The sequence below is a fragment of the Diplotaxodon limnothrissa genome, linkage group LG3, assembly GCF_057381915.1.
Source record: "Diplotaxodon limnothrissa isolate DT_005_m linkage group LG3, D_limnothrissa_male_GT1.1, whole genome shotgun sequence".
In the NCBI taxonomy this organism is placed as follows: domain Eukaryota; kingdom Metazoa; phylum Chordata; class Actinopteri; order Cichliformes; family Cichlidae; genus Diplotaxodon; species Diplotaxodon limnothrissa.
This window is the reverse complement of record NC_140598.1, coordinates 71,080,716-71,104,037: the sequence shown is the minus strand read 5'-3', so window position 1 is coordinate 71,104,037 and position 23,322 is coordinate 71,080,716. Positions and strand designations below refer to the sequence as shown.

General features: G+C 58.0%; 1 protein-coding gene, 9 non-coding genes and 5 pseudogenes across 12 annotated transcripts in view; all 15 read left to right on the top strand.

The window, feature by feature from the left end:
- Positions 1-23,322, top strand: part of LOC146637699 (BPTF-associated chromatin complex component 1-like) — a 495,253-nt gene that overhangs the window by 391,195 nt on the left and 80,736 nt on the right. The window lies entirely within an intron of this gene.
- LOC146637738 (5S ribosomal RNA) lies at positions 890-1,008 on the top strand. The gene has a single exon (XR_014905617.1). It is a non-coding gene; the product is annotated as a 5S ribosomal RNA (ribosomal RNA).
- LOC146637737 (5S ribosomal RNA) lies at positions 2,812-2,930 on the top strand (annotated as a pseudogene).
- LOC146637736 (5S ribosomal RNA) lies at positions 4,666-4,784 on the top strand (annotated as a pseudogene).
- LOC146637735 (5S ribosomal RNA) lies at positions 6,041-6,159 on the top strand (annotated as a pseudogene).
- LOC146637734 (5S ribosomal RNA) lies at positions 7,978-8,096 on the top strand. The gene has a single exon (XR_014905555.1). It is a non-coding gene; the product is annotated as a 5S ribosomal RNA (ribosomal RNA).
- On the top strand, positions 8,879-8,997 carry LOC146637733 (5S ribosomal RNA; annotated as a pseudogene).
- Positions 11,237-11,355, top strand: LOC146637732 (5S ribosomal RNA; annotated as a pseudogene).
- On the top strand, positions 13,869-13,987 carry LOC146637731 (5S ribosomal RNA). Its single transcript, XR_014906018.1, has one exon. It is a non-coding gene; the product is annotated as a 5S ribosomal RNA (ribosomal RNA).
- Positions 14,843-14,961, top strand: LOC146637730 (5S ribosomal RNA). The gene has a single exon (XR_014906017.1). It is a non-coding gene; the product is annotated as a 5S ribosomal RNA (ribosomal RNA).
- LOC146637729 (5S ribosomal RNA) lies at positions 16,687-16,805 on the top strand. Its single transcript, XR_014906037.1, has one exon. It is a non-coding gene; the product is annotated as a 5S ribosomal RNA (ribosomal RNA).
- On the top strand, positions 17,701-17,819 carry LOC146637728 (5S ribosomal RNA). Its single transcript, XR_014906016.1, has one exon. It is a non-coding gene; the product is annotated as a 5S ribosomal RNA (ribosomal RNA).
- LOC146637727 (5S ribosomal RNA) lies at positions 19,979-20,097 on the top strand. The gene has a single exon (XR_014906014.1). It is a non-coding gene; the product is annotated as a 5S ribosomal RNA (ribosomal RNA).
- On the top strand, positions 21,116-21,234 carry LOC146637726 (5S ribosomal RNA). Its single transcript, XR_014905606.1, has one exon. It is a non-coding gene; the product is annotated as a 5S ribosomal RNA (ribosomal RNA).
- LOC146637725 (5S ribosomal RNA) lies at positions 22,760-22,878 on the top strand. Its single transcript, XR_014906013.1, has one exon. It is a non-coding gene; the product is annotated as a 5S ribosomal RNA (ribosomal RNA).

Genomic DNA, 23,322 nt, shown 5'->3' with positions numbered 1-23,322 from the left:
CTGGCTGAGGCCACCTACACCACACCAGGGCCTGTGGCTGCTGGCTGAGGCGACTTACACCACACCAGGGCCCTTTTGCTGCTGGCTGAGGCCACTTACACCACACCAGTGCCTGTGGCTTCTGGCTGAGGCGACTTACACCACACCAGGGCCTGTGGCTGCTGGCTGAGGCCACTTACACCACACCAGGGCCTGTGGCTCTTGCTCAGGCCACTCACATCACACCAGGCCCTGCGCTTCTGGCTGAGGCCATCTTCACCAAACCAGGCCCTGTGGCTCTTGCTCAGGCCACTTACACCACACCAGGGCCTTATTTGCTATTGAGGCCACTTACACCACACCAGGGCCTGTGGCTCTGGCTTAGGCCACTTACACCACACCAGGGCCTGTGGCACTTGCTCAGGCCACTTACACCACACCAGGGCCTGTGGCTGCTGGCTGAGGCCACTTAAACCACACCAGGGCCTGTGGCTCTTGCTCAGGCCACTTACACCACACGAGGGCCTGTGGCACTGGCTGAGGCCACTTAGACCACACCAGGGCCTGTGGCTGCTGGCTGAGGCCACTTACAACACACCAGGGCCTGTGGCTCTTGCTCAGGCCACTCATATCACGCCAGGCCCTGTGCTTCTGGCCGAGGCCATCTTCACCAAACCAGGCCCTGTGCTGCTTGCTGTGGCCATGTACAACACACCAGGCCCTGTGCTGGTTCCAGAGGCCATCTTCAACAATCCAGGGCCTGTGCTGTTGGATAAATGCCAAACTGAGCCTTTGGGTTAGGGTATTATGCAAACATGCAGGTATGGTTATAGGATTGTCTTCGTAACTTCAGGTACTTGCCACCTAATCACTTGAATCCATAAATTGAGACATTGTGCTGGGGCCAGCAGCTTACGGCCATACCACCCTGAGCACGCCCGACCTCGTCTGATCTCGGAAGCTAAGCAGGGCTGGGCTTGGTTAGTACTTGGATGGGAGACTACCTGGGAATACCTGGTGCTGTAAGCCTTTCATTTTCATGTCATTGAACCGCTTTTGATCCAGAGAAGGGGTGTATTAAAAGACCAAAAGCATCTGCCCATTAATGAGGGCACATTAACGACATTGCTTTTGGCTCTTTTCCAATGTCTTGTGCTGCTAGCTGATGCAACCTACACCACACAAGGGCCTGAGTGACCGGCTGGGGCCACTTACACCACACCAGGGCCTGTGGCTGCTGGCTGAGGCCAGTTACACCACACCAGGGCCTTAGTTGCTATTGAGGCCAATTACACCACACCAGGGTCTGTGGCTCTTGCTCAGGCCACTCACATCACACCAGGCCCTGCGCTTCTGGCCGAGGCCATCTTCACCAAACCTGGCCCTCTGCTGCTAGCTGTGGCCATGTACAACACACCAGGCCCTGTGCTGGTTCCTGAGGCCACTTACACCACACCAGTGCCTGTGGCTTCTGGCTGAGGCGACTTACACCACACCAGGGCCTGTGGCTGCTGGCTGAGGCCACTTACACCACACCAGGGCCTGTGGCTCTTACTCAGGCCACTCACATCACACCAGGCCCTGCGCTTCTGGCCGAGGCCATCTTCACCAAACCAGGCCCTGTGGCTCTTGCTCAGGCCACTTACACCACACCAGGGCCTTATTTGCTATTGAGGCCACTTACACCACACCAGGGCCTGTGGCTCTGGCTGAGGCCACCTACACCACACCAGGGCCTGAGTGACCGGCTGGGGCCACTTACACCACATCAGGGCCTGTGGCTCTGGCTGAGGCCACTTACACCACACCAGGGCCTGTGGCTGCTGGCTGAGGCCAGTTACACCATACCAGAGTCTGTGGCTGCTGGCTGAAGCCACTTACACCACACCAGGGCCTTAGTTGCTATTGAGGCCACTTACACCACACCAGGGCCTGTGGCTGCTGGCTGAGGCCACCTACACCACACCAGGGCCTGTGGCTGCTGGCTGAGGCGACTTACACCACACCAGGGCCCTTTTGCTGCTGGCTGAGGCCACTTACACCACACCAGTGCCTGTGGCTTCTGGCTCAGGCGACTTACACCACACCAGGGCCTGTGGCTGCTGGCTGAGGCCACTTACACCACACCAGGGCCTGTGGCTCTTGCTCAGGCCACTCACATCACACCAGGCCCTGCGCTTCTGGCCGAGGCCATCTTCACCAAACCAGGCCCTGTGGCTCTTGCTCAGGCCACTTACACCACACCAGGGCCTTATTTGCTATTGAGGCCACTTACCCCACACCAGGGCCTGTGGCTCTGGCTTAGGCCACTTACACCACACCAGGGCCTGTGGCACTTGCTCAGGCCACTTACACCACACCAGGGCCTGTGGCTGCTGGCTGAGGCCACTTACACCACACCAGGGCATGTGGCTCTTGCTCAGGCCACTTACACCACACCAGGGCCTGTGGCACTGGCTGAGGCCACTTAGACCACACCAGGGCCTGTGGCTGCTGGCTGAGGCCACTTACAACACACCAGGGCCTGTGGCTGCTGGCTGAGGCCACTTACACCAAACCAGGGCCTGTGGCTGCTTGCTGAGGCCATCTTCACCAAACCAGGCCCTGTGCTGCTTGCTGTGGCCATGTAAAACACACCAGGTCCTGTGCTGGTTCTTGAGGCCATCTTCAACAATCCAGGGCCTGTGCTGTTGGATAAATGCCAAACTGAGCCTTTGGGTTAGGGTATTATGCAAACATGCAGGTATGGTTATAGGATTGTCTTCGTAACTTCAGGTACTTGCCACCTAATCACTTGAATCCATAAATTGAGACATTGTGCTGGGGCCAGCAGGTTACGGCCATACCACCCTAAGCACGCCCGACCTCGTCTGATCTCGGAAGCTAAGCAGGGCTGGGCTTGGTTAGTACTTGGATGGGAGACTGCCTGGGAATACCTGGTGCTGTAAGCCTTTGATTTTCATGTCATTGAACCGCTTTTGATCCAGAGAAGGGGTGTATTAAAAGACCAAAAGCAGCTCCCCATTAATGAGGGCACATTAACGACATTGCTTTTGGCTCTTTTCCAATGTCTTGTGCTGCTAGCTGATGACACCTACACCACACCAGGGCCTGAGTGACCGGCTGGGGCCACTTACACCACACCAGGGCCTGTGGCACTGGCTGAGGCCACTTACACCACACCAGGGCCTGTGGCTGCTGGCTGAGGCCACTTACACCACACAAGGGCCTGTGGCTGCTGGCTGAGGCCACCTACACCACACCAGGGCCTGTGGCTGCTGGCTGAGGCCAGTTACACCACACCAGGGCCTGTGGCTCTTGCTCAGGCCACTTACACCACACCAGGGCCTGTGGCTCTTGCTCAGGCCACTTACACCACACCAGGGCCTGTGGCTGCTGGCTGAGGCCACTTACACCACACCAGGGCCTGTGGCTGCTGGCTGAGGCCGCTTACACCACACCAGGGCCTGTGGCTGCTGGCTGAGGCCACCTACACCACACCAGGGCCTGTGGCTGCTGGCTGAGGCGACTTACACCACACCAGGGCCCTTTTGCTGCTGGCTGAGGCCACTTACACCACACCAGTGCCTGTGGCTGCTGGCTGAGGCCACCTACACCACACCAGGGCCTGTGGCTGCTGGCTGAGGCCAATTACACCACACCAGGGTCTGTGGCTCTTGCTCAGGCCACTTACACCACACCAGGGCCTGTGGCACTGGCTGAGGCCACTTACACCACACCAGGGCCTGTGGCTGCTGGCTGAGGCCACTTACACCACACCAGGGCCTGTGGCTGCTGGCTGAGGCCACTTACACCACACCAGGGCCTGTGGCTGCTGGCTGAGGCCACCTACACCACACCAGGGCCTGTGGCTGCTGGCTGAGGCGACTTACACCACACCAGGGCCCTTTTGCTGCTGGCTGAGGCCACTTACACCACACCAGTGCCTGTGGCTTCTGGCTGAGGCCACTTACCCCACACCAGGGCCTGTGGCTGCTGGCTGAGGCCACTTACACCACACCAGGGCCTGTGGCTGCTGGCTGAGGCCACCTACACCACACCAGGGCATTAGTTGCTATTGAGGCCAATTACACCACACCAGGGTCTGTGGCTCTTGCTCAGGCCACTTACACCACACCAGGGCCTGTGGCACTGGCTGAGGCCACTTACACCACACCAGGGCCTGTGGCTGCTGGCTTAGGCCACTTACACCACACCAGGGTCTGTGGCTCTTGCTCAGGCCACTTACACCACACCAGGGCCTGTGGCACTGGCTGAGGCCACTTACACCACACCAGGGCCTGTGGCTGCTGGCTGAGGCCACTTACACCACACCAGGGCCTGTGGCTCTTGCTAAGGCCACTTACACCACACCAGGGCCTGTGGCTCTTGCTCAGGCCACTCACATCACACCAGGCCCTGCGCTTCTGGCCGAGGCCATCTTCACCAAACCAGGCCTTGTGCTGCTTGCTGTGGCCATGTACAACACACCAGGCCCTGTGCTGGTTCCTGAGGCCATCTTCAACAATCCAGGGCCTGTGCTGTTGGATAAATGCCAAACTGAGCCTTTGGGTTAGGGTATTATGCAAACATGCAGGTATGGTTATAGGATTGTCTTCGTAACTTCAGGTACTTGCCACCTAATCACTTGAATCCATAAATTGAGACATTGTGCTGGAGCCAGCAGCTTACGGCCATACCACCCTCAGCACGCCCGACCTCGTCTGATCTCGGAAGCTAAGCAGGGCTGGGCTTGGTTAGTACTTGGATGGGAGACTGCCTGGGAATACCTGGTGCTGTAAGCCTTTGATTTTCATGTCATTGAACCGCTTTTGATCCAGAGAAGGGGTGTATTAAAAGACCAAAAGCAACTGCCCATTAATGAGGGCACATTAACGACACTGCTTTTGGCTCTTTTCCAATGTCTTGTGCTGCTAGCTGATGCCACCTACACCACACCAGGGCCTGAGTGACCGGCTGGGGCCACTTACACCACATCAGGGCCTGTGGCTCTGGCTGAGGCCACTTACACCACACCAGGGCCTGTGGCTGCTGGCTGAGGCCAGTTACACCACACCAGAGTCTGTGGCTGCTGGCTGAAGCCACTTACACCACACTAGGGCCTTAGTTGCTATTGAGGCCACTTACACCACACCAGGGCCTGTGGCTGCTGGCTGAGGCCACCTACACCACACCAGGGCCTGTGGCTGCTGGCTGAGGCGACTTACACCACACCAGGGCCCTTTTGCTGCTGGCTGAGGCCACTTACACCACACCAGTGCCTGTGGCTTCTGGCTCAGGCGACTTACACCACACCAGGGCCTGTGGCTGCTGGCTGAGGCCACTTACACCACACCAGGGCCTGTGGCTCTTGCTCAGGCCACTCACATCACACCAGGCCCTGCGCTTCTGGCCGAGGCCATCTTCACCAAACCAGGCCCTGTGGCTCTTGCTCAGGCCACTTACACCACACCAGGGCCTTATTTGCTATTGAGGCCACTTACCCCACACCAGGGCCTGTGGCTCTGGCTTAGGCCACTTACACCACACCAGGGCCTGTGGCACTTGCTCAGGCCACTTACACCACACCAGGGCCTGTGGCTGCTGGCTGAGGCCACTTACACCACACCAGGGCATGTGGCTCTTGCTCAGGCCACTTACACCACACCAGGGCCTGTGGCACTGGCTGAGGCCACTTAGACCACACCAGGGCCTGTGGCTGCTGGCTGAGGCCACTTACAACACACCAGGGCCTGTGGCTGCTGGCTGAGGCCACTTACACCAAACCAGGGCCTGTGGCTGCTTGCTGAGGCCATCTTCACCAAACCAGGCCCTGTGCTGCTTGCTGTGGCCATGTAAAACACACCAGGTCCTGTGCTGGTTCTTGAGGCCATCTTCAACAATCCAGGGCCTGTGCTGTTGGATAAATGCCAAACTGAGCCTTTGGGTTAGGGTATTATGCAAACATGCAGGTATGGTTATAGGATTGTCTTCGTAACTTCAGGTACTTGCCACCTAATCACTTGAATCCATAAATTGAGACATTGTGCTGGGGCCAGCAGGTTACGGCCATACCACCCTAAGCACGCCCGACCTCGTCTGATCTCGGAAGCTAAGCAGGGCTGGGCTTGGTTAGTACTTGGATGGGAGACTGCCTGGGAATACCTGGTGCTGTAAGCCTTTGATTTTCATGTCATTGAACCGCTTTTGATCCAGAGAAGGGGTGTATTAAAAGACCAAAAGCAGCTCCCCATTAATGAGGGCACATTAACGACATTGCTTTTGGCTCTTTTCCAATGTCTTGTGCTGCTAGCTGATGACACCTACACCACACCAGGGCCTGAGTGACCGGCTGGGGCCACTTACACCACAACAGGGCCTGTGGCACTGGCTGAGGCCACTTACACCACACCAGGGCCTGTGGCTGCTGGCTGAGGCCACTTACACCACACAAGGGCCTGTGGCTGCTGGCTGAGGCCACCTACACCACACCAGGGCCTGTGGCTGCTGGCTGAGGCCAGTTACACCACACCAGGGCCTGTGGCTCTTGCTCAGGCCACTTACACCACACCAGGGCCTGTGGCTCTTGCTCAGGCCACTTACACCACACCAGGGCCTGTGGCTGCTGGCTGAGGCCACTTACACCACACCAGGGCCTGTGGCTGCTGGCTGAGGCCGCTTACACCACACCAGGGCCTGTGGCTGCTGGCTGAGGCCACCTACACCACACCAGGGCCTGTGGCTGCTGGCTGAGGCGACTTACACCACACCAGGGCCCTTTTGCTGCTGGCTGAGGCCACTTACACCACACCAGTGCCTGTGGCTGCTGGCTGAGGCCACCTACACCACACCAGGGCCTGTGGCTGCTGGCTGAGGCCAATTACACCACACCAGGGTCTGTGGCTCTTGCTCAGGCCACTTACACCACACCAGGGCCTGTGGCACTGGCTGAGGCCACTTACACCACACCAGGGCCTGTGGCTGCTGGCTGAGGCCACTTACACCACACCAGGGCCTGTGGCTGCTGGCTGAGGCCACTTACACCACACCAGGGCCTGTGGCTGCTGGCTGAGGCCACCTACACCACACCAGGGCCTGTGGCTGCTGGCTGAGGCGACTTACACCACACCAGGGCCCTTTTGCTGCTGGCTGAGGCCACTTACACCACACCAGTGCCTGTGGCTTCTGGCTGAGGCCACTTACACCACACCAGGGCCTGTGGCTGCTGGCTGAGGCCACTTACACCACACCAGGGCCTGTGGCTGCTGGCTGAGGCCACCTACACCACACCAGGGCATTAGTTGCTATTGAGGCCAATTACACCACACCAGGGTCTGTGGCTCTTGCTCAGGCCACTTACACCACACCAGGGCCTGTGGCACTGGCTGAGGCCACTTACACCACACCAGGGCCCTTTTGCTTCTGGCTGAGGCCACTTACACCACACCAGTGCCTGTGGCTTCTGGCTCAGGCGACTTACACCACACCAGTGCCTGTGGCTTCTGGCTCAGGCGACTTACACCACACCAGGGCCTGTGGCTGCTGGCTGAGGCCACTTACACCACACCAGGGCCTGTGGCTCTTGCTCAGGCCACTTACACCACACCAGTGCCTGTGGCTTCTGGCTCAGGCGACTTACACCACACCAGGGCCTGTGGCTGCTGGCTGAGGCCACTTACACCACACCAGGGCCTGTGGCTCTTGCTCAGGCCACTCACATCACACCAGGCCCTGCGCTTCTGGCCGAGGCCATCTTCACCAAACCAGGCCCTGTGCTGCTTGCTGTGGCCATGTACAACACACCAGGCCCTGTGCTGGTTCCTGAGGCCATCTTCAACAATCCAGGGCCTGTGCTGTTGGATAAATGCCAAACTGAGCCTTTGGGTTAGGGTATTATGCAAACATGCAGGTATGGTTATAGGATTGTCTTCGTAACTTCAGGTACTTGCCACCTAATCACTTGAATCCATAAATTGAGACATTGTGCTGGGGCCAGCAGCTTACGGCCATACCACCCTGAGCACGCCCGACCTCGTCTGATCTCGGAAGCTAAGCAGGGCTGGGCTTGGTTAGTACTTGGATGGGAGACTGCCTGGGAATACCTGGTGCTGTAAGTCTTTCATTTTCATGTCATTGAACCGCTTTTGATCCAGAGAAGGGGTGTATTAAAAGACCAAAAGCAGCTGCCCATTAATGAGGGCACATTAACGACACTGCTTTTGGCTCTTTTCCAATGTCTTGTGCTGCTAGCTGATGCCACCTACACCACACCAGGGCCTAAGTGACCGGCTGGGGCCACTTACACCACATCAGGGCCTGTGGCTCTGGCTGAGGCCACTTACACCACACCAGGGCCTGTGGCTGCTGGCTGAGGCCAGTTACATCACACCAGAGCTTGTGGCTGCTGGCTGAAGCCACTTACACCACACCAGGGCCTTAGTTGCTATTGAGGCCAATTACACCACACCAGGGTCTGTGGCTCTGGCTGAGGCCACTTACACCACACCAGGGCCTGTGGCACTGGCTGAGGCCACTTAGACCACACCAGGGCCTGTGGCTGCTGGCTGAGGCCACTTACAACACACCAGGGCCTGTGGCTGCTGGCTGAGGCCACTTACACCAAACCAGGGCCTGTGGCTGCTTGCTGAGGCCATCTTCACCAAACCAGGCCCTGTGCTGCTTGCTGTGGCCATGTAAAACACACCAGGTCCTGTGCTGGTTCTTGAGGCCATCTTCAACAATCCAGGGCCTGTGCTGTTGGATAAATGCCAAACTGAGCCTTTGGGTTAGGGTATTATGCAAACATGCAGGTATGGTTATAGGATTGTCTTCGTAACTTCAGGTACTTGCCACCTAATCACTTGAATCCATAAATTGAGACATTGTGCTGGGGCCAGCAGCTTACGGCCATACCACCCTGAGCACGCCTGACCTCGTCTGATCTCGGAAGCTAAGCAGGGCTGGGCTTGGTTAGTACTTGGATGGGAGACTACCTGGGAATACCTTGTGCTGTAAGCCTTTCATTTTCATGTCATTGAACCGCTTTTGATCCAGAGAAGGGGTGTATTAAAAGACCAAAAGCATCTGCCCATTAATGAGGGCACATTAACGACATTTTGGCTGTTTTCCAATGTCTTGTGCTGCTAGCTGATGCCACCTACACCACACCAGGGCCTGAGTGACCGGCTGGGGCCACTTACACCACATCAGGGCCTGTGGCTGCTGGCTGAGGCCACTTACACCACACCAGGGCCTGTGGCTGCTGGCTGAGGCCACCTACACCACACCAGGGCCTTAGTTGCTATTGAGGCCAATTACACCACACCAGGGCCTGTGGCACTGGCTGAGGCCACTTACACCACACCAGGGCCTGTGGCTGCTGGCTGAGGCCACTTACACCACACCAGGGCCTGTGGCTGCTGGCTGAGGCCACCTACACCACACCAGGGCCTGTGGCTGCTGGCTGAGGCGACTTACACCACACCAGGGCCTTAGTTGCTATTGAGGCCAATTACACCACACCAGGGTCTGTGGCTCTTGCTCAGGCCACTTACACCACACCAGGGCCTGTGGCACTGGCTGAGGCCACTTACACCACACCAGGGCCTGTGGCTGCTGGCTGAGGCCACTTACACCACACCAGGGCCTTAGTTGCTATTGAGGCCAATTACACCACACCAGGGTCTGTGGCTCTTGCTCAGGCCACTTACACCACACCAGGGCCTGTGGCACTGGCTGAGGCCACTTACACCACACCAGGGCCTGTGGCTGCTGGCTGAGGCCACTTACACCACACAAGGGCCTGTGGCTGCTGGCTGAGGCCACCTACACCACACCAGGGCCTGTGGCTGCTGGCTGAGACCACTTACACCACACCAGGGCCTGTGGCTGCTGGCTGAGACCACTTACACCACACCAGGGCCTGTGGCTCTTGCTCAGGCCACTTACACCACACCAGGGCCTGTGGCTCTTGCTCAGGCCACTTACACCACACCAGGGCCCTTTTGCTGCTGGCTGAGGCCACTTACACCACACCAGTGCCTGTGGCTTCTGGCTGAGGCGACTTACACCACACCAGGGCCTGTGGCTGCTGGCTGAGGCCACTTACACCACACCAGGGCCTGTGGCTGCTGGCTGAGGCCACCTACACCACACCAGGGCCTGTGGCTGCTGGCTGAGGCCACTTACACCACACCAGGGCCTTAGTTGCTATTGAGGCCAATTACACCACACCAGGGTCTGTGGCTCTTGCTCAGGCCACCTACACCACACCAGGGCCTGTGGCACTGGCTGAGGCCACTTACACCACACCAGGGCCTGTGGCTGCTGGCTGAGGCCACTTACACCACACAAGGGCCTGTGGCTGCTGGCTGAGGCCACCTACACCACACCAGGGCCTGTGGCTGCTGGCTGAGGCCACTTACAACACACCAGGGCCTGTGGCTGCTGGCTGAGGCCACCTACACCACACCAGGGCCTTAGTTGCTATTGAGGCCAATTACACCACACCAGGGTCTGTGGCTCTTGCTCAGGCCACTTACACCACACCAGGGCCTGTGGCACTGGTTGAGGCCACTTACACCACACCAGGGCCTGTGGCTGCTGGCTGAGGCCACTTACACCACACAAGGGCCTGTGGCTGCTGGCTGAGGCCACCTACACCACACCAGGGCCTGTGGCTGCTGGCTGAGACCACTTACACCACACCAGGGCCTGTGGCTCTTGCTCAGGCCACTTACACCACACCAGGGCCTGTGGCTCTTGCTCAGGCCACTTACACCACACCAGGGCCTGTGGCTCTTGCTCAGGCCACTTACACCACACCAGGGCCCTTTTGCTGCTGGCTGAGGCCACTTACACCACACCAGTGCCTGTGGCTTCTGGCTGAGGCGACTTACACCACACCAGGGCCTGTGGCTGCTGGCTGAGGCCACTTACACCACACCAGGGCCTGTGGCTCTTGCTCAGGCCACTCACATCACACCAGGCCCTGCGCTTCTGGCCGAGGCCATCTTCACCAAACCAGGCCCTGTGCTGCTTGCTGTGGCCATGTACAACACACCAGGCCCTGTGCTGGTTCCTGAGGCCATCTTCAACAATCCAGGGCCTGTGCTGTTGGATAAATGCCAAACTGAGCCTTTGGGTTAGGGTATTATGCAAACATGCAGGTATGGTTATAGGATTGTCTTCGTAACTTCAGGTACTTGCCACCTAATCACTTGAATCCATAAATTGAGACATTGTGCTGGGGCCAGCATCTTACGGCCATACCACCCTGAGCACGCCCGACCTCGTCTGATATCGGAAGCTAAGCAGGGCTGGGCTTGGTTAGTACTTGGATGGGAGACTGCCTGGGAATACCTGGTGCTGTAAGCCTTTCATTTTCATGTCATTGAACCGCTTTTGATCCAGAGAAGGGGTGTATTAAAAGACCAAAAGCAGCTGCCCATTAATGAGGGCACATTAACGACACTGCTTTTGGCTCTTTTCCAATGTCTTGTGCTGCTAGCTGATGCCACCTACACCACACCAGGGCCTGAGTGACCGGCTGGGGCCACTTACACCACATCAGGGCCTGTGGCTCTGGCTGAGGCCACTTACACCACACCAGGGCCTGTGGCTGCTGGCTGAGGCCAGTTACACCACACCAGAGCCTGTGGCTGCTGGCTGAAGCCACTTACCCCACACCAGGGCCTTAGTTGCTATTGAGGCCACTTACACCACACCAGGGCCTGTGGCTGCTGGCTGAGGCCACCTACACCACACCAGGGCCTGTGGCTGCTGGCTGAGGCGACTTACACCACACCAGGGCCTTAGTTGCTATTGAGGCCAATTACACCACACCAGGGTCTGTGGCTCTTGCTCAGGCCACTTACACCACACCAGGGCCTGTGGCACTGGCTGAGGCCACTTACACCACACCAGGGCCTGTGGCTGCTGGCTGAGGCGACTTACACCACACCAGGGCCTTAGTTGCTATTGAGGCCAATTACACCACACCAGGGTCTGTGGCTCTTGCTCAGGCCACTTACACCACACCAGGGCCTGTGGCACTGGCTGAGGCCACTTACACCACACCAGGGCCTGTGGCTGCTGGCTGAGGCCACTTACACCACACAAGGGCCTGTGGCTGCTGGCTGAGGCCACCTACACCACACCAGGGCCTGTGGCTGCTGGCTGAGACCACTTACACCACACCAGGGCCTGTGGCTGCTGGCTGAGACCACTTACACCACACCAGGGCCTGTGGCTCTTGCTCAGGCCACTTACACCACACCAGGGCCTGTGGCTCTTGCTCAGGCCACTTACACCACACCAGGGCCTGTGGCTCTTGCTCAGGCCACTTACACCACACCAGGGCCCTTTTGCTGCTGGCTGAGGCCACTTACACCACACCAGTGCCTGTGGCTTCTGGCTGAGGCGACTTACACCACACCAGGGCCTGTGGCTGCTGGCTGAAGCCACTTACACCACACCAGGGCCTTAGTTGCTATTGAGGCCACTTACACCACACCAGGGCCTGTGGCTGCTGGCTGAGGCCACCTACACCACACCAGGGCCTGTGGCTGCTGGCTGAGGCGACTTACACCACACCAGGGCCCTTTTGCTGCTGGCTGAGGCCACTTACACCACACCAGTGCCTGTGGCTTCTGGCTGAGGCGACTTACACCACACCAGGGCCTGTGGCTGCTGGCTGAGGCCACTTACACCACACCAGGGCCTGTGGCTCTTGCTCAGGCCACTCACATCACACCAGGCCCTGCGCTTCTGGCTGAGGCCATCTTCACCAAACCAGGCCCTGTGGCTCTTGCTCAGGCCACTTACACCACACCAGGGCCTTATTTGCTATTGAGGCCACTTACACCACACCAGGGCCTGTGGCTCTGGCTTAGGCCACTTACACCACACCAGGGCCTGTGGCACTTGCTCAGGCCACTTACACCACACCAGGGCCTGTGGCTCTTGCTCAGGCCACTTACACCACACCAGGCCCTGCGCTTCTGGCCGAGGCCATCTTCACCAAACCTGGCCCTCTGCTGCTAGCTGTGGCCATGTACAACACACCAGGCCCTGTGCTGGTTCCTGAGGCCACTTACACCACACCAGTGCCTGTGGCTTCTGGCTGAGGCGACTTACACCACACCAGGGCCTGTGGCTGCTGGCTGAGGCCACTTACACCACACCAGGGCCTGTGGCTCTTGCTCAGGCCACTCACATCACACCAGGCCCTGCGCTTCTGGCCGAGGCCATCTTCACCAAACCAGGCCCTGTGGCTCTTGCTCAGGCCACTTACACCACACCAGGGCCTTATTTGCTATTGAGGCCACTTACACCACACCAGGGCCTGTGGCTCTGGCTTAGGTCACTTACACCACACCAGGGCCTGTGGCACTTGCTCAGGCCACTTACACCACACCAGGGCCTGTGGCTGCTGGCTGAGGCCACTTACACCACACCAGGGCCTGTGGCTCTTGCTCAGGCCACTTACACCACACCAGGGCCTGTGGCACTGGCTGAGGCCACTTAGACCACACCAGGGCCTGTGGCTGCTGGCTGAGGCCACTTACAACACACCAGGGCCTGTGGCTGCTGGCTGAGGCCACTTACACCAAACCAGGGCCTGTGGCTGCTTGCTGAGGCCATCTTCACCAAACCAGGCCCTGTGCTGCTTGCTGTGGCCATGTAAAACACACCAGGTCCTGTGCTGGTTCTTGAGGCCATCTTCAACAATCCAGGGCCTGTGCTGTTGGATAAATGCCAAACTGAGCCTTTGGGTTAGGGTATTATGCAAACATGCAGGTATGGTTATAGGATTGTCTTCGTAACTTCAGGTACTTGCCACCTAATCACTTGAATCCATAAATTGAGACATTGTGCTGGGGCCAGCAGCTTACGGCCATACCACCCTGAGCACGCCCGACCTCGTCTGATCTCGGAAGCTAAGCAGGGCTGGGCTTGGTTAGTACTTGGATGGGAGACTGCCTGGGAATACCTGGTGCTGTAAGCCTTTCCTTTTCATGTCATTGAACCGCTTTTGATCCAGAGAAGGGGTGTATTAAAAGACCAAAAGCAGCTCCCCATTAATGAGGGCACATTAACGACATTTTGGCTGTTTTCCAATGTCTTGTGCTGCTAGCTGATGCCACCTACACCACACCAGGGCCTGAGTGACCGGCTGGGGCCACTTACACCACATCAGGGCCTGTGGCTGCTGGCTGAGGCCACCTACACCACACCAGGGCCTTAGTTGCTATTGAGGCCAATTACACCACACCAGGGTCTGTGGCTCTTGCTCAGGCCACTTACACCACACCAGGGCCTGTGGCACTGGCTGAGGCCACTTACACCACACCAGGGCCTGTGGCTGCTGGCTGAGGCCACTTACACCACACAAGGGCCTGTGGCTGCTGGCTGAGGCCACCTACACCACACCAGGGCCTGTGGCTGCTGGCTGAGGCCACTTACAACACACCAGGGCCTGTGGCTCTTGCTCAGGCCACTTACACCACACCAGGGCCTGTGGCTCTTGCTCAGGCCACTTACACCACACCAGGGCCTGTGGCTCTTGCTCAGGCCACTCACATCACACCAGGCCCTGCGCTTCTGGCCGAGGCCATCTTCACCAAACCAGGCCCTGTGCTGCTTGCTGTGGCCATGTACAACACACCAGGCCCTGTGCTGGTTCCTGAGGCCATCTTCAACAATCCAGGGCCTGTGCTGTTGGATAAATGCCAAACTGAGCCTTTGGGTTAGGGTATTATGCAAACATGCAGGTATGGTTATAGGATTGTCTTCGTAACTTCAGGTACTTGCCACCTAATCACTTGAATCCATAAATTGAGACATTGTGCTGGGGCCAGCAGCTTACGGCCATACCACCCTGAGCACGCCCGACCTCGTCTGATCTCGGAAGCTAAGCAGGGCTGGGCTTGGTTAGTACTTGGATGGGAGACTGCCTGGGAATACCTGGTGCTGTAAGCCTTTCCTTTTCATGTCATTGAACCGCTTTTGATCCAGAGAAGGGGTGTATTAAAAGACCAAAAGCATCTGCCCATTAATGAGGGCACATTAACAACACTGCTTTTGGCTCTTTTCCAATGTCTTGTGCTGCTAGCTGATGCCACCTACACCACACCAGGGCCTGAGTGACCGGCTGGGGCCACTTACACCACATCAGGGCCTGTGGCTCTGGCTGAGGCCACTTACACCACACCAGGGCCTGTGGCTGCTGGCTGAGGCCAGTTACACCACACCAGAGCCTGTGGCTGCTGGCTGAAGCCACTTACACCACACCAGGGCCTTAGTTGCTATTGAGGCCACTTACACCACACCAGGGCCTGTGGCTGCTGGCTGAGGCCACCTACACCACACCAGGGCCTGTGGCTGCTGGCTGAGGCGACTTACACCACACCAGGGCCCTTTTGCTGCTGGCTGAGGCCACTTACACCACACCAGTGCCTGTGGCTTCTGGCTGAGGCGACTTACACCACACCAGGGCCTGTGGCTGCTGGCTGAGGCCACTTACACCACACCAGGGCCTGTGGCTCTTGCTCAGGCCACTCACATCACACCAGGCCCTGCGCTTCTGGCTGAGGCCATCTTCACCAAACCAGGCCCTGTGGCTCTTGCTCAGGCCACTTACACCACACCAGGGCCTTATTTGCTATTGAGGCCACTTACACCACACCAGGGCCTGTGGCTCTGGCTTAGGCCACTTACACCACACCAGGGCCTGTGGCACTTGCTCAGGCCACTTACACCACACCAGGGCCTGTGGCTCTTGCTCAGGCCACTTACACCACACCAGGCCCTGCGCTTCTGGCCGAGGCCATCTTCACCAAACCTGGCCCTCTGCTGCTAGCTGTGGCCATGTACAACACACCAGGCCCTGTGCTGGTTCCTGAGGCCACTTACACCACACCAGTGCCTGTGGCTTCTGGCTGAGGCGACTTACACCACACCAGGGCCTGTGGCTGCTGGCTGAGGCCACTTACACCACACCAGGGCCTGTGGCTCTTGCTCAGGCCACTCACATCACACCAGGCCCTGCGCTTCTGGCCGAGGCCATCTTCACCAAACCAGGCCCTGTGGCTCTTGCTCAGGCCACTTACACCACACCAGGGCCTTATTTGCTATTGAGGCCACTTACACCACACCAGGGCCTGTGGCTCTGGCTTAGGTCACTTACACCACACCAGGGCCTGTGGCACTTGCTCAGGCCACTTACACCACACCAGGGCCTGTGGCTGCTGGCTGAGGCCACTTACACCACACCAGGGCCTGTGGCTCTTGCTCAGGCCACTTACACCACACCAGGGCCTGTGGCACTGGCTGAGGCCACTTAGACCACACCAGGGCCTGTGGCTGCTGGCTGAGGCCACTTACAACACACCAGGGCCTGTGGCTGCTGGCTGAGGCCACTTACACCAAACCAGGGCCTGTGGCTGCTTGCTGAGGCCATCTTCACCAAACCAGGCCCTGTGCTGCTTGCTGTGGCCATGTAAAACACACCAGGTCCTGTGCTGGTTCTTGAGGCCATCTTCAACAATCCAGGGCCTGTGCTGTTGGATAAATGCCAAACTGAGCCTTTGGGTTAGGGTATTATGCAAACATGCAGGTATGGTTATAGGATTGTCTTCGTAACTTCAGGTACTTGCCACCTAATCACTTGAATCCATAAATTGAGACATTGTGCTGGGGCCAGCAGCTTACGGCCATACCACCCTGAGCACGCCCGACCTCATCTGATCTCGGAAGCTAAGCAGGGCTGGGCTTGGTTAGTACTTGGATGGGAGACTGCCTGGGAATACCTGGTGCTGTAAGCCTTTCATTTTCATGTCATTGAACCGCTTTTGATCCAGAGAAGGGGTGTATTAAAAGACCAAAAGCAGCTCCCCATTAATGAGGGCACATTAACGACATTTTGGCTGTTTTCCAATGTCTTGTGCTGCTAGCTGATGCCACCTACACCACACCAGGGCCTGAGTGACCGGCTGGGGCCACTTACACCACATCAGGGCCTGTGGCTGCTGGCTGAGGCCACTTACACCACACCAGGGCCTGTGGCTGCTGGCTGAGGCCACCTACACCACACCAGGGCCTTAGTTGCTATTGAGGCCAATTACACCACACCAGGGTCTGTGGCTCTTGCTCAGGCCACTTACACCACACCAGGGCCTGTGGCACTGGCTGAGGCCACTTACACCACACCAGGGCCTGTGGCTGCTGGCTGAGGCCACTTACACCACACAAGGGCCTGTGGCTGCTGGCTGAGGCCACCTACACCACTCCAGGGCCTGTGGCTGCTGGCTGAGGCCACTTACAACACACCAGGGCCTGTGGCTCTTGCTCAGGCCACTTACACCACACCAGGGCCTGTGGCTCTTGCTCAGGCCACTTACACCACACCAGGGCCTGTGGCTCTTGCTCAGGCCACTCACATCACACCAGGCCCTGCGCTTCTGGCCGAGGCCATCTTCACCAAACCAGGCCCTGTGCTGCTTGCTGTGGCCATGTACAACACACCAGGCCCTGTGCTGGTTCCTGAGGCCATCTTCAACAATCCAGGGCCTGTGCTGTTGGATAAATGCCAAACTGAGCCTTTGGGTTAGGGTATTATGCAAACATGCAGGTATGGTTATAGGATTGTCTTCGTAACTTCAGGTACTTGCCACCTAATCACTTGAATCCATAAATTGAGACATTGTGCTGGGGCCAGCAGCTTACGGCCATACCACCCTGAGCACGCCCGACCTCGTCTGATCTCGGAAGCTAAGCAGGGCTGGGCTTGGTTAGTACTTGGATGGGAGACTGCCTGGGAATACCTGGTGCTGTAAGCCTTTCCTTTTCATGTCATTGAACCGCTTTTGATCCAGAGAAGGGGTGTATTAAAAGACCAAAAGCATCTGCCCATTAATGAGGGCACATTAACAACACTGCTTTTGGCTCTTTTCCAATGTCTTGTGCTGCTAGCTGATGCCACCTACACCACACCAGGGCCTGAGTGACCGGCTGGGGCCACTTACACCACATCAGGGCCTGTGGCTCTGGCTGAGGCCACTTACACCACACCAGGGCCTGTGGCTGCTGGCTGAGGCCAGTTACACCACACCAGAGCCTGTGGCTGCTGGCTGAAGCCACTTACACCACACCAGGGCCTTAGTTGCTATTGAGGCCACTTACACCACACCAGGGCCTGTGGCTGCTGGCTGAGGCCACCTACACCACACCAGGGCCTGTGGCTGCTGGCTGAGGCGACTTACACCACACCAGGGCCCTTTTGCTGCTGGCTGAGGCCACTTACACCACACCAGTGCCTGTGGCTTCTGGCTGAGGCGACTTACACCACACCAGGGCCTGTGGCTGCTGGCTGAGGCCACTTACACCACACCAGGGCCTGTGGCTCTTGCTCAGGCCACTCACATCACACCAGGCCCTGCGCTTCTGGCTGAGGCCATCTTCACCAAACCAGGCCCTGTGGCTCTTGCTCAGGCCACTTACACCACACCAGGGCCTTATTTGCTATTGAGGCCACTTACACCACACCAGGGCCTGTGGCTCTGGCTTAGGCCACTTACACCACACCAGGGCCTGTGGCACTTGCTCAGGCCACTTACACCACACCAGGGCCTGTGGCTCTTGCTCAGGCCACTTACACCACACCAGGGCCTGTGGCACTGGCTGAGGCCACTTAGACCACACCAGGGCCTGTGGCTGCTGGCTGAGGCCACTTACAACACACCAGGGCCTGTGGCTGCTGGCTGAGGCCACTTACACCAAACCAGGGCCTGTGGTTCTTGCTCAGGCCACTTACACCACACCAGGGCCTGTGGCTGCTGGCTGAGGCCACTTACAACACACCAGGGCCTGTGGCTGCTGGCTGAGACCACTTACACCACACCAGGGCCTGTGGCTCTTGCTCAGGCCACTTACACCACACCAGGGCCTGTGGCTCTTGCTCAGGCCACTTACACCACACCAGGGCCTGTGGCTCTTGCTCAGGCCACTTACACCACACCAGGGCCCTTTTGCTGCTGGCTGAGGCCACTTACACCACACCAGTGCCTGTGGCTTCTGGCTGAGGCGACTTACACCACACCAGGGCCTGTGGCTGCTGACTGAGGCCACTTACACCACACCAGGGCCTGTGGCTCTTGCTCAGGCCACTCACATCACACCAGGCCCTGCGCTTCTGGCCGAGGCCATCTTCACCAAACCAGGCCCTGTGCTGCTTGCTGTGGCCATGTACAACACACCAGGCCCTGTGCTGTTTCCTGAGGCCATCTTCAACAATCCAGGGCCTGAGTGACCGGCTGGGGCCACTTACACCACATCAGGGCCTGTGGCTCTGGCTGAGGCCACTTACACCACACCAGGGCCTGTGGCTGCTGGCTGAGGCCACCTACACCACACCAGGGCCTTAGTTGCTATTGAGGCCAATTACACCACACCAGGGTCTGTGGCTCTTGCTCAGGCCACTTACACCACACCAGGGCCTGTGGCACTGGCTGAGGCCACTTACACCACACCAGGGCCTGTGGCTGCTGGCTGAGGCCACTTACACCACACAAGGGCCTGTGGCTGCTGGCTGAGGCCACTTACAACACACCAGGGCCTGTGGCTCTTGCTCAGGCCACTTACACCACACCAGGGCCTGTGGCTCTTGCTCAGGCCACTTACACCACACCAGGGCCTGTGGCTCTTGCTCAGGCCACTCATATCACGCCAGGCCCTGTGCTTCTGGCCGAGGCCATCTTCACCAAACCAGGCCCTGTGCTGCTTGCTGTGGCCATGTACAACACACCAGGCCCTGTGCTGGTTCCAGAGGCCATCTTCAACAATCCAGGGCCTGTGCTGTTGGATAAATGCCAAACTGAGCCTTTGGGTTAGGGTATTATGCAAACATGCAGGTATGTTTATAGGATTGTCTTCGTAACTTCAGGTACTTGCCACCTAATCACTTGAATCCATAAATTGAGACATTGTGCTGGGCCCAGCAGCTTACGGCCATACCACCCTGAGCACGCCCGACCTCGTCTGATCTCGGAAGCTAAGCAGGGCTGGGCTTGGTTAGTACTTGGATGGGAGACTGCCTGGGAATACCTGGTGCTGTAAGCCTTTCATTTTCATGTCATTGAACCGCTTTTGATCCAGAGAAGGGGTGTATTAAAAGACCAAAAGCATCTGCCCATTAATGAGGGCTTATTAACGACATTGCTTTTGGCTCTTTTCCAATGTCTTGTGCTGCTAGCTGATGCAACCTACACCACACAAGGGCCTGAGTGACCGGCTGGGGCCACTTACACCACATCAGGGCCTGTGGCTCTGGCTGAGGCCACTTACACCACACCAGGGCCTGTGGCTGCTGGCTGAGGCCACTTACACCACACCAGGGCCTGTGGCTGCTGGCTGAGGCCACCTACACCACACCAGGGCATTAGTTGCTATTGAGGCCAATTACACCACACCAGGGTCTGTGGCTCTTGCTCAGGCCACTTACACCACACCAGGGCCTGTGGCACTGGCTGAGGCCACTTACACCACACCAGGGCCTGTGGCTGCTGGCTGAGGCCACTTACACCACACCAGGGCCTGTGGCTGCTGGCTGAGGCCACTTACACCACACCAGGGCCTGTGGCTGCTGGCTGAGGCCACCTACACCACACCAGGGCCTGTGGCTGCTGACTGAGGCGACTTAGTCACCAGGGCCCTTTTGCTGCTGGCTGAGGCCACTTACACCACACCAGTGCCTGTGGCTTCTGGCTGAGGCGACTTACACCACACCAGGGCCTGTGGCTGCTGGCTGAGGCCACTTACACCACACCAGGGCCTGTGGCTCTTGCTCAGGCCACTCACATCACACCAGACCCTGCGCTTCTGGCCGAGGCCATCTTCACCAAACCAGGCCCTGTGCTGCTTGCTGTGGCCATGTACAACACACCAGGCCCTGTGCTGGTTCCTGAGGCCATCTTCAACAATCCAGGGCCTGTGCTGTTGGATAAATGCCAAACTGAGCCTTTGGGTTAGGGTATTATGCAAACATGCAGGTATGGTTATAGGATTGTCTTCGTAACTTCAGGTACTTGCCACCTAATCACTTGAATCCATAAATTGAGACATTGTGCTGGGGCCAGCAGCTTACGGCCATACCACCCTGAGCACGCCCGACCTCGTCTGATCTCGGAAGCTAAGCAGGGCTGGGCTTGGTTAGTACTTGGATGGGAGACTACCTGGGAATACCTGGTGCTGTAAGCCTTTCATTTTCATGTCATTGAACCGCTTTTGATCCAGAGAAGGGGTGTATTAAAAGACCAAAAGCAGCTGCCCATTAATGAGGGCACATTAACGACACTGCTTTTGGCTCTTTTCCAATGTCTTGTGCTGCTAGCTGATGCCACCTACACCACACCAGGGCCTGAGTGACCGGCTGGGGCCACTTACACCACATCAGGGCCTGTGGCTCTGGCTGAGGCCACTTACACCACACCAGGGCCTGTGGCTGCTGGCTGAGGCCAGTTACACCACACCAGAGCCTGTGGCTGCTGGCTGAAGCCACTTACCCCACACCAGGGCCTTAGTTGCTATTGAGGCCACTTACACCACACCAGGGCCTGTGGCTGCTGGCTGAGGCCACCTACACCACACCAGGGCCTGTGGCTGCTGGCTGAGGCGACTTACACCACACCAGGGCCTTAGTTGCTATTGAGGCCAATTACACCACACCACGGTCTGTGGCTCTTGCTCAGGCCACTTACACCACACCAGGGCCTGTGGCTCTGGCTGAGGCCACTTACACCACACCAGGGCCTGTGGCTGCTGGCTGAGGCCAGTTACACCACACCAGGGCCTTAGTTGCTATTGAGGCCACTTACACCACACCAGGGCCTGTGGCTCTTGCTCAGGCCACTCACATCACACCAGGCCCTGCGGTTCTGGCCGAGGCCATCTTCACCAAACCTGGCCCTCTGCTGCTAGCTGTGGCCATGTACAACACACCAGGCCCTGTGCTGGTTCCTGAGGCCACTTACACCACACCAGTGCCTGTGGCTTCTGGCTGAGGCGACTTACACCACACCAGGGCCTGTGGCTCTTGCTCAGGCCACTCACATCACACCAGGCCCTGCGCTTCTGGCCGAGGCCATCTTCACCAAACCAGGCCCTGTGGCTCTTGCTCAGGCCACTTACACCACACCAGGGCCTTATTTGCTATTGAGGCCACTTACACCACACCAGGGCCTGTGGCTCTGGCTTAGGTCACTTACACCACACCAGGGCCTGTGGCACTTGCTCAGGCCACTTACACCACACCAGGGCCTGTGGCTGCTGGCTGAGGCCACTTACACCACACCAGGGCCTGTGGCTCTTGCTCAGGCCACTTACACCACACCAGGGCCTGTGGCACTGGCTGAGGCCACTTAGACCACACCAGGGCCTGTGGCTGCTGGCTGAGGCCACTTACAACACACCAGGGCCTGTGGCTGCTGGCTGAGGCCACTTACATCAAACCAGGGCCTGTGGCTGCTTGCTGAGGCCATCTTCACCAAACCAGGCCCTGTGCTGCTTGCTGTGGCCATGTAAAACACACCAGGTCCTGTGCTGGTTCTTGAGGCCATCTTCAACAATCCAGGGCCTGTGCTGTTGGATAAATGCCAAACTGAGCCTTTGGGTTAGGGTATTATGCAAACATGCAGGTATGGTTATAGGATTGTCTTCGTAACTTCAGGTACTTGCCACCTAATCACTTGAATCCATAAATTGAGACATTGTGCTGGGGCCAGCAGCTTACGGCCATACCACCCTGAGCACGCCCGACCTCGTCTGATCTCGGAAGCTAAGCAGGGCTGGGCTTGGTTAGTACTTGGATGGGAGACTGCCTGGGAATACCTGGTGCTGTAAGCCTTTCATTTTCATGTCATTGAACCGCTTTTGATCCAGAGAAGGGGTGTATTAAAAGACCAAAAGCAGCTCCCCATTAATGAGGGCACATTAACGACATTTTGGCTGTTTTCCAATGTCTTGTGCTGCTAGCTGATGCCACCTACACCACACCAGGGCCTGAGTGACCGGCTGGGGCCACTTACACCACATCAGGGCCTGTGGCTGCTGGCTGAGGCCACTTACACCACACCAGGGCCTGTGGCTGCTGGCTGAGGCCACCTACACCACACCAGGGCCTTAGTTGCTATTGAGGCCAATTACACCACACCAGGGTCTGTGGCTCTTGCTCAGGCCACTTACACCACACCAGGGCCTGTGGCACTGGCTGAGGCCACTTACACCACACCAGGGCCTGTGGCTGCTGGCTGAGGCCACTTACACCACACAAGGGCCTGTGGCTGCTGG